Source organism: Pristis pectinata, chromosome 17 (assembly GCF_009764475.1).
Source record: "Pristis pectinata isolate sPriPec2 chromosome 17, sPriPec2.1.pri, whole genome shotgun sequence".
Classification (NCBI taxonomy): Eukaryota; Metazoa; Chordata; class Chondrichthyes; order Rhinopristiformes; family Pristidae; genus Pristis; species Pristis pectinata.
The window spans coordinates 41,481,179-41,499,514 of NC_067421.1; positions in this window are offsets into that span (position 1 = coordinate 41,481,179).

Genomic DNA, 18,336 nt, shown 5'->3' on the forward strand with positions numbered 1-18,336 from the left:
GAGGGAGTGGAGGGAGGGAGGGGGGAGGGGAGAGGGAGTGGAGGGAGGGAGGGGGAGGGGAGAGGGAGTGGAGGGAGGGAGGGGGAGGGAAGGGGGAAGGAAGGGGGAGGAGGGAGTGAGGGGGAAGGGAGGGAGGGGGAGGAGGAGGGAGGAGGAGGAGGGAGAGGGAGGGGAGGGAGGGGAGGGAGGGGGGAGGGAGGAGCGAGGGGGAGGGAGGGGGAGGAAGGAGGGAGGGAGGGGTGAAGGGGAGGGGAAGGAAGGGGAGGAGGGGAAGGGGAGGGGGGAGGGAGAGGGAGTGGAGGGAGGGAGGGGGGAGGGAAGGGGGAAGGAAGGGGGAGGAGGGAGTGAGGGGGAAGGGAGGGAGGGGGAGGAGGAGGAGGGAGGGAGTGGAGGGAGGGGGAAGGGGGAAGGAAGGGGAAGGAGGGAGGGGGGAGTGAGGGAGGAAGGAGGGAGGGGGAGGAGGGAGTGAGGGAGGGGGGAAGGGGAAGGAAGGGGGAGGAGGGGGAAGGGGGAGGGGGGAGAGGGAGGAGGGAGGAGGAGGTGGGGGAGGGGGTAGGGAGGGAGGGGAGGTGAGGGAAGGGAGGGGAGTGTGGGGGGAGGGAGGCTTTGATCAGCTTTGATCAAGTCCCTTGCTGGCAGAATCGAGGTTCCCTGCGATGATTCTCCGGTCTGCCTCCGGTTTCCCCGACAGAGAGGGACCCAGAGATTCCAGTCACCTCTTACTTTACTCTGGAGGGATGTGGATCATGCAGACGAGATTTAGTTTAATTCAGCATCGTGTTTGGCACAGACATCGTGGGCCGAAGGGCCTGTTCCTGTGCTGTACTGTTCTACGTTCTGTGTTCTGTGTGAGTGTGTTGCAGCACCTGGGGCTTACATTGAATTTAACAGGTAGCCTCCTCCCCCCCATCCTTTCTTTAACTCTCTCCACTGATGTGTCTGCACCACTTTATTGCAGTTTTTTTCATTTTCTTTCTCCCCCTCTTCCCTCTGTCCTCTCCACCCCTCCCTCTCTCTGCGGCTTAAAGCACACCTGTCTTCTAACTCTCCCGGTTCTGGTGAGGGATCCCTAAACCATAACGTCGACCGTTTCTCTCCCCACAGACACCGCCTCACCTGCCCACTGGCTCTGGCATCTTCTGCTGTTGTTTTGGCTTTTTCCAGCATCTGCATTTTTTGGTCCAAAAAGACATCTGCAGGAGAAGGGAACGGGGGGGATTTAGACGAGGCTCGAGTGGAGGGTAATTGCCAGCAGAGCCTGGTTTAGAGTCATACAGCACAGACACAGACCCTTCGGCCCAACCAGTCCATGCCGACCACGGTGCCCACCCAGCTAGTCCCAATTTCCTGAGTTCGGCCCTTGTCCCTCCAAGCCCTTCCCCTCCACGTACGTGTCCAGATTGAAGGAGAAAGGGAGCAGCCAGGCTGGAACCACATGGCAAACACTGCAATGTAGCGGGAGCACACCAAAACTCACGTGCAGGGCAGCGAGAGGAGAAAGTCACTGGGGTTTAAATTTCAGGCTCAAACAGAATGATTCTTGATTTTTGAATTTTTTTTTGGAGAACATAGAACACTACAGCACAGTACAGGCCCTTCGGCCCCCAATGTTGTGCCGACATTTTATCCTGCTTATAAGATCTATCTAACCCTTCCCTCCCACATAGCCCCCTATTTTTCTATCATTCATGTGGCTATCTAAGAGTCTCTTAAATGTCCCTAATGTATCTGCCCCCACAACCTCTGCTGGCCGTGCGTTCCACGCACCCACCACTCTCTGTGTAAAAAAAACTCTGACATCCCCCTTATACCTTCCTCCAATCACCTTAAAATTATGCCCCCTTGTGTTAGCCATTGTCACCCTGGGAAAAAGTCTCTGACTGTCCACTCGATCTGTGCCTCTTATCATCTTGTACACCTCTATCAAATCACCTCTCATCCTCCTCCTCTCCAAAGAGAAAAGCCCGAGCTCGCTCAACCTATCCTCATAAGACATGCTCTCCAATCCAGGCAACATCCTGGTAAATCTCCTCTGCACCGTCTCTAAAGCTTCCACATCCTTCCTATAGTTAGGCAACCAGAACTGAACACAATACTATTCAAACATGTCCTAACTTAGGACAAGTCACATCCTTCATGGAACAGTGATAAGTGACACTGGTGTGGCAGCTGCTGCTATTGTTACAGACATACCTTGCCTAGGAAGGTGGCTCATGAGAGGCTGCCGGCAGTGCCATCATTTTAACACCAATACGCCAACTATTAACAGGGAGTGCCTTCTCCCCTTTTTTTGTTGCATTCTGTGGACATCAGGAATTATCTGAGCTGCTGTGAGTTGTGCGGTTACTCAGTGATGTCAGCAAGGTGCCCGTTTAAATGACCATAAATGCAAAAACAAAGCAGTGTGATTTACCCCTGGGTTGTACTGAGGTTTGGTATTGGTTTATTATTGTCACTTGTACCGAGGTACAGTGAAAAACTTGTCTTACAAACCGATCGTACAGGTCAATTCATTACACAGTGCAGTTACATTGGGTTAGTACAGACTGCATTGATGTAGTACAGGTAAGAACAATAACAGTACAGAGTAAAGTGTCACAGCTACAGAGAAAGTGCAGTGCAATATGGTGCAAGGTCACAACAAGGTAGATCGTGAGGTCAGAGTCCATCTCATTGTATAAGGGAACCATTCAATAATCTTATCACAGAAGTTGTCCTTAAGTCTGGTGGGACGTGCCCTCAGGCTCCTGTATCTTCTACCCGATGGAAGAGGAGAGAAGAGAGAATGACCCGGGTGCCATGAGGGTTACAGTTTGCATTTTGAGTTCCAATTTAAGCTAGCGTAATCTGATTGGTCATTGCACTGATGTCATTAGGTGAGCAGCTGTTGCCAGAAAAATATTGGGTGAGCTAATGGATGTGCACATATCTCTCAGATCTTTTTAGTTGGTGTAGAAAGATATTTCTCATATCTTTCTCATGACACAGAAGATCATTCAGCCCATCGAGTGTATGCTGGCTCTCAGAGCAATCCCATCAATCCCATTTGTCCACCTATCACTGCTCTGCTTTCCCCTCCTATATATTGGGCTTCCCCTTTCCCTATCTTCAGTCCTGAAGAAGGGTCCTGACCCGAAACATCGACTGCCTGCTTTTCTCCACGGATGCTGCCTGACCTGCTGAGTTCCTCCAGCGTCATTGTGGTTTTCAGTCCCATTCCCCCACTTACTTCCCCGTAATATAACTTCCCTTTGAAAGCAGACACGATGGAGGAGTTCAAGAGGCACGTAGACAGACACATGAACAACAGGGGAATGGAAGGATGGGGCTCATGTGCAGGGAGGTGGGATAAGTTTAATTTGGCATCATGGTCGGCACAGATATTGTGGGCCGAAGGGCCTGTTCCTGTGCTGTTCTATGTTCTATAATCTATTCTCTCTGACATACCCATTCACTCAATCTCAATCCTCCTACCACTTCCCTACACTAGCCAATTAAAGTACCACCACGTCTTTGGGATAGAACAGAACAGTACAGCACAGGAACAGGCCCTTCGTCCCACAATGTCTGCGCCTAACACAATGCTGAATTAAACTAAATCTCTTCTGCCTGCACATGGTCCACATCCTCCATTCCCTGCACATTCATGTGTCTGTCTAAAAGCCTCTTAAACGTCACTGTCCTATCTGATTCCAACGCTCCCCCTGGCAGCCTGTTCCAGACACCCACTACTCCCTGTGTAAAAAAAAATTTGCCCCGCACATCTCTTTTAAACTTTCCACCTTCTCACGTGGGAGGAAACCAGAGCACCCGGAGGAAACCCACGCAGTTTCAGGGAGAACGTGTCACCTCCACACAGACAGCACTGGAGGTCAGGATTGAACCTGGGACCCTGGAGCTGTGAGGCAGCAGCTCAACCTGCTGTACCATTGTGTCGCCCCTGGGACCGGATACCCCTGTTCTGTGCTGTTTATTGTATGGGATCCCGATGAAAGGAATGGCAGGATCTCTCTTTAACCTCTCTCTGAAACCTCCCAAGAATGTCTGTCTAGGGCTGTGTGTCTTTGGAGTGGAACCTGAGGCCTCAGAGCAAGGATTAACTGACTGCAAGTTAAGCCGCAGCTAACCCCGAGACCTGGTATAACTCTCCCCACAGGATCCCTGAATAAAAACACCACTCCCCTGCCAGGATCTGAGGAGCCAGCCGTCACTGAGCAGCCAGTTAACACCATGACATCGGGATGTCAGTGACAGGGTACTGACCCTCCTGAGGAATGGCAATATAAAAGCAGCTATTGATTCTCCCAGGGTGAGTGTCAACTTGGAGAAATGTTGGAGGATTCACGATCGAAAAGATTAGATTGTCAGCCTGTTTAAATCCACCAGCGTGGACTGGGGTTCACTCACAGCAAAATGTGGCAAACCTGAAGCATACAGAGCAAAATGCTGGAAACACTCAGCAGGTTTGGCAGCGTCTGTGTGGAGGGAAATGGAGATAAACGTTACAGGTCAATGCAGGGGAAGGAAAGGGATAGTTGGAGGTAGAGGGATACAGTATAGTCGAGGGTGAGAAGGATTCGAGGGACCGAGGGTTGTGGGGAACAGGTTGGAAAGTGGAGCTGAACAGGATTGTGGGGCCAAATGGCCTCCCAACTCCCCCTGTTGCATTGATATAGCACCCTTCACAGCCTTAGAACACCCCCAAAACTTCACAGCTAATTGAGTCTTTTCAAAGGATGGTCACTGTTGTATTGGAATTGAACTTGGTTTATTATTGTCACTTGTACCGAGGTACAGTGAAAAACTTGTCTTGCGTACCGATTGTACGTGCACTGAGGTAGTAACGTGGATAACAGCCTCCCAGTGGGGGAACAGGCAGACGACAGGCTGCTCACTCTCACCAGTCACCCACCCACGAAACCCAGTGCTGGGTCCAAGCGACAAGGTCCGCTGGGGAGAGCCTCGGGAATTACTGAGAGTCGGGGTGACGACAAACCCCCCCCCAGGCTGAGCTGTCCGTCAAAGCATGCCAGTGCGTCTGATATTTGTGAACATTCAGAGACTATTAAAAATTAGACTTTTATCAAGAAAGCATTTAAAACTCAGGTCAACAATTGAAACAATTAAAATTCACCCTTATTTAAAAAAAAATATCAATTACCTGAAACATAACTTCCTTAATCTTGAACTCAGTGCCTCGACTAATGAAGGCAAGCATTCCATACGCCTTCTTTACCACCCTATCAACTTGTGTGGCCACTTAATTTGTGGTTTATTTTTATATGCGGTACTTGACTCCACACATACCGTCAGTAGGGCACTGCAAAATACAAAGAGGAACAAAGGAACTACAAGCATATTGTAACTTGTATTTATATAGTTAGAAAGGTACTATATTGAAGCAAATGACTGCAAAAGACTTGAGAAGGATGCAATTAAAATCCTGCAGTTGGCACTTTCAGTGAATAGATGGAGAGGTTTCATTATACTTCAGTAACCAGAGCTTTCCTTACCATTCCATAGCTGCTGAGCTAGTGATGTCCAAGCCCTGATGTGCAGAAGTGGGGTCATATATTTCTGCCTCCCAAAGGGGGGCTGTGGAAGTGAAGTTGCTGTTCTCTTGTAGAGCCACAGGAGGGCCCAGTTGCTTTACTTTGCAAAGTCTGCAGTTTAATTTTAATTAGAACATTACAGCACAGTACAGGCCCTTCGGTCCACAATGTTGTGCCGACGTTTTATCCTGCTCTAAGATCTATCTAACCCTTCCCTCCCACAACTGGATTGAAAGATGTAAAATATAACAAAATAATGCACCAGAAGGGACATTGCTAATCAGCCTGTGCTTACAAAGGCAAACACTCATATCCTATGTGTACATTAGTTGACATGAAGAACCAGAGTAATCACTTGACATAACTTTAAATCATATTTTTTATTTGAAAAGAATTCTTGCTGAGTTTTACAAAACTGTTTACAGGGTGAGTGTGTCAACATTTCACATTTGTTATTCTCTATGTTGGATGGTATCCATTTAACATGTTAAATTGTCAAGCTACAGGGAGAAAACAAAGAGGATTCTGGAGCAGATTCACAAGGTCAGCCCAGCCTCGATGGACAGAATGGCCTGAACCCATACTTTAACATAGAACAGTACAGCCCAGGCCCTTCGGCCCACCATTTCTGTGCCAAGCATGGTGCCAAATTAAAGTTATTCCCTCTGCCTGCCCACAGTCCATATCCCTCCATTCCCTGCAGATTCTGCAGACTCTGAAACCCCTCTATTGTATCTGCCTCCACCACCACCCCTGGCAGCACATTCCAGACACCCACCACTCCCTGTGTAAAGACCTGCCCCACACATTCCCCCTCTCACCTTAAATGCATGTCCTCTAGTATTTGATATTTCCTCCCTGGGAAAAAGATTCTGACCGTCTATCTGTGCCTCTCATAATCTTATAAACCTCTATCAGGTCTCCCCTCAGCCTCTGACGCTCCAGAGAAAACAACCCAAGTTTGTCCAACCTCTCCTTAGACCCTCTAATCCAGGCAACAGCCTGGTGAGCCTCTTCTGCACCCTCTCCAATGCCTCCACATCCTTCCTGTGACCAGAACTGCACACAATACTCCAAGTGAAGCCTAACCAAAGTTTTATATAACTACAACATGATTTCCTGACTCTTATACTCTATGCCCCTAGTGATGAAGGTAAGCGTGCCTTAGCCTCCTTTACCACTCTACCTACTTGTGTGGCCACTTTCAGAGAACTGTGGACTTAGATTTAAGATTTAAGGTTCCATATCACGTCACAGAGTCAGTAATTCTCCTGCCACTTCTGTGGCGATGACTTAACATGAAAGACATCAGGGTGTTCAAAAGCCCCAGCCCCTGAGGGGCAGTTGTTAACAGGGTCTGGGGATGGAGAGGGTGATGGGACTGGTGGACTGGCTCCTCAGAGGGTTAGGACGCACGCCATGGACTGAGTGGCCTTTCCCTGTGCACTGTCCTCACTTCCATTACTGGTTTAATTTAGGTTGCATTGATCCTGGAGGACAAGGAGAAGCTGGATCAGTCCAGGCTCTCGACACAGCTCAGCAGCAAGGACATTGGCACCCTAGGGTGGGGGGGGGTTGTTGAGCGTGACACCCTCTGGTGGGGGTTGGTAGTGACACCCTAGGGTGGGGTACAGGGACAGTGAAACCATTTGGTGGGAAATCAGACAGAGACACCCTAGGGTGGGGTTCCAGGAACAGTGGCACCCTAGGGTGGTGGGTCAGTCAGTGACACTTTAGGGTCGGGGTCAGTTGGTGACACCCTAGGGTGGGAGTTGGGAGTCAGAAAGTGACACCCTAAGGTGGTCCAGAGACAGTGGCACTCTTGGGTGGGGCCCCAGGGACAGTAACACCCTTGGGTGGGTCCAGAGACAGTAACACCCTCGGGTGGGACCAGGGACAATAACACCCTTGGGTGGGTCCAAGGACAGTAAGACCCTCGGGAGGGTCCAGGGACAGTAACACCCTTGGGTGGGTTCCATGGTCAGGTGGGGTGAGGCTTCAGTCGCTGTGCCTGAGGAAGGGCAGACACCTCCCAGGAATGTGTTCCCAATGCAACCCCCTCTGTGAGCGACAGCCAGAGCTTTGGCCCCAGGTGCACACCACGGGCACCGTGTGGACACTGTAGCACACACCACGGGCACTGTGTGGACACTGTAGCACACACCACGGGCACTGTGTGGGGACTGTAGCACACACCACGGGCACCATGTGCAGACTGTAGCCGGCGAGGTTGTTCCCAGAGTGGGGGTGTGACTGAAGTACCTTGGGCATGGCCTCTGACTGAGATAATAGTCCCACCTCTTGCCTGGAAGCTCCAAACCTTTGTGAGGTTGGTCATGCTTTTTGCTGTGGTTCTTCCCCTTTTACCCCCATCCACGCCGAGTCCCAGTGCCCTGAACTCTCCTGTCCCACCAGTGCACCTTCGGATTACCACATGATCTGAACCAGTGGCCACACTGCCAAACAGGGGAGTCCCTTCAGATCCTGAGACCCCTTCTGAAGGTCCACCCTTCTGGTCTTATCCAGCCTACACCTCCCCACCCACCTCCCACTGGAACCCCAACCTGTGAAACAAAGGACAACACCGATTGAGCTGCTGAAACACTGAAAGATTCTTAAAAATAACTTTGCAGCAACAAACCTCAGAGCCTCTTAAACAATAACTCACCACAAGGGCTCAAAGTTACACTGGGTATGTTGCTAATTAAATCCAATCCTCTGATACATGGAACATGGAACATGGAAGAGTACGGCACAAGAACAGGCTCTTCGGCCTATGAGGTTGTACCAAACTAGTTAAGGCAATGTTAGATCTGGAGATGATGTTATCCAGAAGTTTCTACAGAAGTCAAGAATGAGGTGCAAATCTCATGGTTACAGCTGTTTTATTAGATGTTCATCAAAGTACAGGTCAGACTGGGTCAGCTTGTAACAGCAAGTAAAACAAAATAGCAAAGAACTTGTCCTTGTGCTCTCCCTTTACACTGCAAACCAGTCTCATCTGATCAGAGATAAGGGGGTCTTCTAATAAATCAGTGGAAAAGTATTGTCTGAGTTACACTGCCATGACACTTGAATCTTACAGACAAAGAAAATACAGAAATACAACTATGCTATAAATTACTAAAAGTTTACAGGGAAGAATGACATCTGATGTCTGTTGTACAACAGGGAAGGGTTGTCTGTGTTTGATTATCCATTGGGGTGAGGAATGAGACCAACATTGATTGCCCATTCCCCCCCTTGAGAACGTGGTGGTGAGCCGCCATCTTGAACCGCCGCAGTCCTTCTGGCGACGTTGGCCAGGGAGTTCCAGGGTTTTGAACCAGCGGCAATGAAGGAACAGCCATCGGTTTCCAAGTCAGGATGAGGTGGGACTTGAAGGGGATCCTGCTGCCCTTGCCATTCTCGGCGGTGGAGGTTGTGGTTTTGGGAGATGCTGATGGAGTAACTTGTTCTTCCTTCATCACCCAGATGGTGGGGATCCTTGATGATAGATGCCGCCTTCTTGAGGCAGCGCCTCCTGTAGATGAGGAGGGCTGTGCCCCGATGGACTGGACTGTGTCCACCACCCCCTGCAGCCTCTTGCGTTCCTGTGCGTTGGAATTGCCCAGACCAGGCTGTGATGCAACCAGTCAGGATACCTTCAACAGCGCATCTGTAGAAGTTTGTTAGACTGTTCAGTGACATGTCGAATCTCCTGAAAACTTCGAGTAGTTCTTGTTTTATTCTGTGTGGTGGGCCAGTTTTGGGTATTACACGTTGAAACATGTTACAAGGTAAGTTGTGGCAGAGGTTGGTGCTGTACGGGAGCAGAAAATGCTGCCATTATTGGCTTTGGTTCCACAATGGTGCTCTCCTTCAGAAGAGGCTGAACAACCTTCTCACACAAAAAAACAAACTGCTGGAGGAACTCAGCGGGTCGGGCAGCATCTGTAGAGGGAGATAGACAGTTGACGTTTTGGGCCGAGATCCTTCATCTGGATTGCTTCATCTGTATAACCGTTTCACAAGCTGCTGTAACTCTGCCTCTGTGGGACGCAGGAACCACCTGGCCGTGAAGATTAATTGACTTGCTCTGCTTTGAAATGGGCGAATCAGCAGTTTCATTTATATAACGTGCTTGCTATTACAGCTTGCAAAGCAAGGTCACACTTTCCTTCAGCAGGAGAGATGACAAAACTAAAAAATCTGACATTCACAAAAAGCTTTTACTGCCTGGAACTAGCTGTACATACTGAAGTCAATGTTATCTAGAAAACTCTTGCACTTTGGCTGAGCTTATGCTCTTAGACATTGCTAATTCATGTGAGGCTTCTCAAAGGGTATGCAATTTCAAGGGATGCTATTCACCATGAAGCTTTCTAGCAAACAATATGCCTTGCTAGCGATTACTGATGGTCAAAGATATTGTTCTCCTCGCTGCCTCTCTGCACACGCTCCTGTTTACAACAACGGCACTGAGGTTGAGAGGATTGAGAACTTCAAGTTCCTAAGAGTGAACATCACCAATAGCCTGTCCTGGTCCAACCACATAGACGCCAGGGCCAAGAAAGCTCACCAGCGCCTCTACTTCCTCAGGAGCCTAAAGAAATTCGGCATGGCCTCTTTGACCTTCACTAATTTTTATCAATGCACCATAGAAAGCATCCTGTCTGGATGCATCACGGCTTGGTACGGCAACTGCTCTGCCCGGGACCACAAGAAACTGAAGACACAGCCCAGCACATTACGGAAACCAACCTCCCCTCCATGGACTCTGTCTACACTTCTTGCTGCCTCGGGAAAGCAGCCAGCATAATCAAAGACCCCACCCACCCGGGACATTCTCTCTTCTCCCCCCTCCCATCAGGCAGGAGATACCACCAGGCTCAAGGACAGCTTCTGTCCTGCTGTTATAAGACTATTAGTCCCCTAGTACGATAAGATGGACTCTTGACCTCACAATCTACCTTGAAATAGCCTTGTACCTTATTGTCTGCCTGCACTGCACTTTCTCTGTAACTGTAACACTTTATTCTGCATTCTGTTATTATTTTCTCCTGTATTATAGATCTGTATGGATGGCAGGCAAAACAAAGTTTTTCACCGTAACTTGGTGCATGTGACAATGGCAAACCAATTTACATTCGGGGCCTCTGCATTGTCCCTGGTTCTTTCTAAAATGGAGGCTTCTGAACAGTCACAAAATGAGAGCAACCTTGGCATTTCTCTGGCGCCTTTCATGGCTTCTGTTCACCCCAGAGGGCTTTACAGCTGAGGGACTACTTTAGGTCTGGTGGGAGTGCTGTAGGTGGTAGAGTCAGATACAACATTTCAGAGGCATCTGGACAGGCACTTGAGTAGCCGAGGCTGCAGGGACACAGGAGACGGCAGATGCTGGAACCTGGAGCAAAAGACAAGGTGCTGAGGAACTGGACGGGTCAGGCAGCATCTGTGGAGGGTAATGGACAGTCGACGTTTCGGGCTACGGACTTAATGTAGGCTAATAGGATTAGTACAGACGGCTACAACGGTCAGCACGGACGAGGTGTGCCAAAGGGGTTGCTTCTGTTTAGACTCTGACTCTGTGACCCCATGAAACTCTTCCAATGGAGAACAGGGGAGGCCTGGGGTCACTTTTCACTCCTGGTCCAACATCACTAACACAGGTTAGAGTCAGAGCACGGAAACAGGCCCTTCGGCCCAACTCGTCCATGCCGACCAAGATTCCCATCCAAGCTAGGCTCATATCCTTCTAAACCTTCCCTATCCATGTACCTGTCCAAGAGTCTTTTAAATGTTGTTAATAAAGCATTTAGTTATCCGATCAGTGGGATTGTGCTGTCTGCATCAGGCTGCCACTTTTCCTACCTTATGCTTTGATAGCACTTCAAAATTATTTCATTGGCCAAAAAGGACTTTACAACGTCCCAGGGTTGTAAAAGATGCTATGGAAATGCAGCTCTTTATTTCCTAGCGGTTTATGCTCCCGGTGAAGAGTTTTTGAATAATCAGCGAAGGTTTTTCATATGATGGGTAATTCCATTCCTAGACAAGTCACCCTTAGAGTTATAGAGTAGTGCAGCACGGCAACAGGCCCTTTGGCCCACTGAGTCCATGCTATCAATTGAGTACTCCTTTACACTAATCCTGCGTTGATCCCATTTCATTCCCCCCACATTCCCTTTAGCTCCCCCCAGATTCTACTCCTCACCCACACACTAGGGGCAACTTACAGCAGACATCGTCACCACATCCATAACTGAACCCAGGAACTTTCTCCAGAGAATTGAACTTAAGCGATTGTGCAAGTTGTCAACTGTACAGCCAAGAGAAAAACGTTTTGTCACAAGTGGTGTCTTCTGTGCAAAGGCTGTTTCTGTTCATGTCCTGTTCCCCGAGACATAGAACACTACAGCACAGTACAGGCCCTTCGGCCCACAATGTTGTGCTGACATTTTATCCTGCTCTAAGATCTATCTAACCCTTCCCTCCCACATAGCCCCCTATTTTTCTATCATTCATGTGCCTATCTCAGAGTCTCTTAAATGTCCCTAATGTATCTGCCTCCACAACCTCTGCCGGCAGTGCATTCCACACACCCACCACTCTCTGTGTAAAAAACTTACCCCTGACATCCCCCTTATGCCTTCCTCCAATCACCTTAAAATTATGTCCCTCGTGTTAGCCATTGTCACCCTGGGAAAAAGTCTCTGACTGTCCACTCGATCTATGCCTCTTATCATCTTGTACACCTCTATCAAGTCTCCTCTCAACCTCCTTCTCTCCAAAGAGAAAAGGAGACTGCAGACGCTGGAATCTGGAGCAACAATCTGCTGGAGGAACTCAGCTGGTTGAGCAGCATCTGTGGGAGGATGGGAATTGTGGACAATTTGGGTCGAAACCCTGCATCGGGAGATCCTGCACAGGTCCTGATCCTGATGCAGGGTTTCGATCCGAATCGTCGACAGTTCCTTCCCCCCCCCAACCCCCCCAACAGATGCTGCTCGACCCGTTGAGTTCCGCCAGCAGATTGTTTATTGCTCCTATTCTCCTGATGTGGCTTCTCGTGAGGTGTTACGAGGTCTCTGCCACAGTAGAGTAAGGAACACCCTATGGCAGAGAACAGAACCAGAATCAGGTTTATTATCACTGACATATGTCCCGAAATGTGTTGTTTTGCAGCAGCAGAACAGTACAAGACATAAAGACATAAAAATTACTCTAAGTTACAAAAATAAATAAATAGTACAAAAGGGGAATAACGAGGCAGTGTTCATGGGTTCATGGACTGTTCAGACTTCTGATAGCGGAGGGGAAGAAGCTGTTCCTGAAACGTTGAGTGTGGGTCTTCAGGCTCCTGTACCTCCTCCCCGATGGTAGTAACGAGAAGAGGGCATGTCCCGGGTGGTGAGGATCCTTAATGATGGACGCCATTTTCTTGAGGCACCGCCTCTTGAAGATGTCCTCAATGGTGAGGTGGGTTGTGCCTGTGATGGAGCTGGCTGAGTCTACAACCCTCTGCAGCCTCTTGCGATCCTGTGCATTGGAGCCTCCATACCAGGCGGTGATGCAACCAGTCAGAATGCTCTCCACCGTTCATCTGTAGAAATTTGTAAGTCAATCACAGGAAGACCCAATCTTATCAGGACAATCGCCATTTGCAAAATCAAAATATATATTTGTTTATTGCCTTGAGATGACCTAAGTAAGATGAAATATATTACATGAGGAGAAGCTGTGGCTATATTTTTCCATTTGAATCCTTTAGATTTTATATTCATTCAAGGGGTGTTGGCTTCGCAGGCTGAACCAGCATTTAATTGCCTGTCCCTAGTTGCCCTTGAGAAAGTGGTGGGGAGCTTTTGAACCACTGCAGTCCCTGAGGTGTGGGTGCACCCACAGTGCTGTCAGGGAGGGAGTTCCAGGATTTTGACCCAGCGATGGTGAAGGAGCGGCGATATATTTCCAAGTTGGGATGGTGTGGGGCTTGGAGGGCAACTCCCAGGGGGTGGTGTTACCCGTGCTGTCACTGCCCTTGTCCTTCTAGCTGGGAAAATGTTGTCTAAGGAGTCTTGGTGAGTTGCTGCAGTGCATCCTGTAGATGGTCCACACTGCTGCCACTGTGTGTCGGTGGTGGAGTGAGTGAATGGTTGTGGATGGGGTGCCCATCAAGTGAGCTGCTGTGTCCTGTGTGTGTTGAGCTTCTTGAGTGATATTTATATTGGAGAAGCAGATATATTTCACTCCAATATTATTTCTTGCCACCAGCCGGGTGTCAGTGGAAATATACTTCAGGGGTTCCAAAGCTAAATCCTGCAGATGCCAGAAATCTGAAGCAAAAATGCTGGAAACACTCAGCGGGTCAGGCAGCATCTGTGGAGACAGAAGCAGAGTCAGGTGGAGTGCACCAGGTCTGGGCAGATCCACCTAACTAGAGCTTCTTTCCCTTTCCCAGGGTAGGGAAGTCTAAATCTAAGGGGCATAGATTTAAGGTGAGAGGGGAGAGATTTAAAGGGGACCTGACGGGCAACTTCTTCATGCAGAGGGTAGTGGGTCTATAGAACGAGCTGCCAGAGGAAGTGGTTGAGGCAGGTACAATAACAACATTTAAAAGACATTTGGACAGGTACATGGATAGGAAAGGTTTAGAGAGATATGGGCCAAATGCAGGGAAATGGGACCAGCTTGGATGGGCATCTTGGTCAGCATGGACGAGTTGGGCTGAAGGGCCTGTTTCTGTGCTGTATGACTTTAGGACACCAGGCCATTTTAAATAACAACTAACAGAGTATTCCCTTCTCGACTGTTCGCTGTGGCTGCTTTACTGTGACTTGAGTGCAAAGTTACAATGAGGATCGAGCTTTCCCGATCTCTCGATCTGCTTCCTTGTCTTCTCCACGAAGGTGGAGAATCCAGCTCCACCGGCAGACAGGCGAACCACCACCAGCCTCCTCCCAGGGTAACGTCCCGAGCGCTGAGGCCCCCATTACACTTGGTGGGCCAGAACTATCCCGAGTCATCTCACAGGGAGAGATCATCAGGTGCACAGGGGAAAGGATGCAAGGATGTGCTTGAAGCCTTTTGAACAAAATACAACATCCCCACCGACTCCTGGGAATCTCAGGTTTATTGTTGTCAGAGGCATACATACACAGGGTAAAAATGCCATGAAAATCAGCTATTTGCAGCAGCATTACAGTATCTTACAAGACGACAAAATAAACAATGATACTAGTGCAAGATTAAGAGAGAGAGAGATATATATGTAGTCCGAGGTAGTGTTAAGGTTTTTCAGGTGGGTTCAAGAACCCGACGGCAGTGGGGAAGAAGCTGTTGTTGAACCTTGAGGTGTGGGGTCTTCAGGCTCCTGTACCTCCTGCCTGATGGCAGCATTGAGAAGGGGGCGTGACCCGGATGGTGGGGGTCCCTGATGAAGGATGTTGTCTTCCTGAGACATCGCCTCAGTGGTGGGGAGAGCCGTACCTGTGATGGAGCTGGCTGAGTCCCACCACTCTCTCTAGCCTCTTGCGTTCCTGTGCACTGGAGTCCCCACACCAGGCCGTGATGCAGCCAACCAGAAAGCTTTCCACTGTGCATCTGTAGAAGTTTATCAGAGTCTTCGATGACATGCTGAATCTTCTTAAAAACATGACCACCCAAAGTGGAGGAGGGGGATTTGGAGTGGGATTGGGAACTTTGGGCCGTGTGTCAGGAACGTTCAGGGACCCTGTGTAAGCAGCAGGAGGAGGACATCTCCTCACAAACTACCCACCCACCGCCGCCTGCGCTGTCTGTGGGGGAGTCTGCGGGACCCACATCGGTCTCATCTGTCACCTCAGAACCCACAGAACCAGAGTGGGAGCAAGTCACCCTCGATTCTGAGGCACAGGAGAAGACAAATTCACCTTTCCCCAGTTTGTTCTTCACCTTCTTGCCCAGTTACTTAACCCATCTCGATGGGCCTCACAGCTTTGCTTCCTCTTCACCTCTCCCTCTCCCTCCTGGCTCTGTGTGATCAGAAAGCTTGGACACTTCACACCCTGTCCCCTTATCCAAGTCATCGATCAGAGCTGAGGGTCAGGATGGGTCTCTGCTTGTAGCCTGGCAACTGAAGGTGGCCTGTTCTTTCCCACTCTTCTGACCTTAAACCAAGCCCCTAACATTCACACACACACCACACACACACACACACACACACAACACACACACAGACACTCTCTCACACACACACACACACACACACACACACCACACACACACACACACACACACACACACACAGACACTCTCACACACACACACACACACACACACACACACAGATTTCAGTTGATAGACCCAGAAATGACATCAGTGATAATAAAATGTTGTTGAAAGACATTTCGACAGTTGAATGCAGGACTAATTCCAACACAGTGCATTTCATGATGACAACTTTATCATTAGCACACCGGTTTGCTTTTAGCCTGAGGTTACATTTCTTACTTGTTTCACTCAATTTTATTTTTAAATTCATTATTACACTGGGCAGTAATATAACATTAATACAGTTAGTGACATAAACCAAAATTCTCTCTGGAACATAAACAGAAAATGCTGGAAATACTCAGCAGGTCAGGCAGCATCCATGGAGAGAGAAACAGTCAGTATTTGTCTCTTTCCGTAGACACTGCCGGACCTGCTGAGTGTTTCCAGCATTTTCTGTATCTGTTTCAGATTTCCAGCATCTGCAGTTTTGTTTTGATGTTCAAAAGTCTCTGGAGTCTGTTTCCTCTGGTTCGATGACACGTCTCTGTGGGCAATACTTTGAAGAAGAGTGTGGGGATTCTCCTGGGACCAGTGTTTATCTAAGTGTTTCCAGTCCAGTTACAACACTGGCCCCTACCCAACAATGTGGAGAATTGCCCAGCTATACACGGTCCATGAAAAAGCAGAACAAGTCCAATCCAGCTAGTAATGACCCGGTCGCTCTCCTCTCATCCAGAAGGAGGTGGAAGTTGATAGTCCTATTGAGCAGCACTTACTCACCAATGATCTGTTCACCGATGCCCAGTCTGGGTTTCGCAAGGATCACTCCACTCCAGAACCATCACAGCCTTGGTCCAAACGTGGACCAATGAGCTAAATTCCAGAAGTGAGGCAGCATTTGACTGGGTGTGGAATCACGGAGCCCTGCTAAGTGTGAAGTTAGTGGACATCAAGGGTAAACCACTCCAGTGGTTGGAGTCAGACCTCATGCAGAGGTAGATGGTTAGAGTCATCATAGAGGCATACAGCATGGAAACAGGCCCTTCAGCCCAAATGGTCTATGCCGACCAAGATTCCCATCTAAGTTGGTCCCATTTGCCAGCATTTGGCCCATAACACTTTAAACCTTTCCTATCCATGTACCTGTCCAAGTACTTTTTAAATGTTGTTAATGTACCTGCCTCAACCACTTCTTCTGGCAGCTCCTTCCATATACAGACCACCCTCTAGGTGAAAAAGTTGCCCCTGAGGTTCCTATTAAATCTCTCCCCTCTCACCTTAAACCTATGCCCTCTAGTTCCTGATTCCCCATCCCTGGGGAAAACACTGTGTGCATTCACCCTATCGATGCCCCTCATGATTTTATACACCTCTGTAGGATTACCCCTCAGTCTCCTGCAGTCCAATGAAAAAAATCCCAACCTGCTCAACCTCTCTCCATAATACAGTTCCTCGAGTCCCTGCAACATCCTTGTAAATCTCCTTTGCACTCTTTCTAGCTTAATGGCATCTTTCCTACAGCAGGGCGACCAAAACTGAACATAATACTCCAAATGCGGCCTCACCAATGTCTTGTAAAACTGCAACATAACGTCCCAACTTCGATACTCGCTGCCCTGACTGATGAAGGCCAGCGTGCCAAACGCCCTCTTCACCATTGGTTGTGGGTGTTGGAGGTCAATCAACCAGCCCCAGGACACCACTGCAGGGGTTACACAGGGCAGTGTCCTGGGCCCAACCATCTCCAGCCGCTTCATCACTGACCTTCCTTCCATCATCAGCTCATAAGACTATAAGACGTAGGAGCAGAATCAGGCCATCCGGCCCATCGAGTCTGCTCCGCCATTCGGATAGAAGCTGTCCTTAAGCCTGGCGGTACGTGCCCTTAGGCTTGAAGATACTGCAGATGCTGGATCTGGAAGAAGAAACAGGAAGCTGAAAGAACTCAGCAGGTCAAGCAGGATCTGTGGAGGCAAAAGGTGTAAGTTGAAGCCTTGAGTCGAGACCCTGAAATAGGACTGAGAGGGAAGAGGAAAGATTGCCAGGACGTGTAGGGGATATGCTAGAGGCTGGTAGGTGATAGGTGGAACCAGATGGGGAGGGGCTGGTAGCAGATGTAACCAGGTGGTGGTGGGGTGGGGGTGACTCAGAGGCTGGTAGGTGATAGGTGGAACAAGATGCAGAGGAATGATGGGTGGATAGAACCAGGTGAGGGAGGGGACAGGAGATGAGCAAAGGGAGAAGAAAATTAGGTGGGCAGGTGAGTATGTGTGGGAGGAAAGCGTCAGGGGCCTGTAGGTAACCTGATATTGAAAAATTCAACGTTCACACCATTGGGTTGTAGTAACGTACCCAAGCAGAACGGGAGATCTTGTTCTTTCAATTTGGGTTTGGCCTCTCTGCAGCAATGGAGAAGGCCGAGGGCGACAGGTTGGTGTGGGAGTGGGAAGGGGAGCAATTCCCCTGTGCGGCCAGAGTTAGAGGGAAGCAGAGGCCTGGGAGAACAGAAAAAGTTTAGAGGGACACAGGCCAAACGCTGGTTAATAGAACT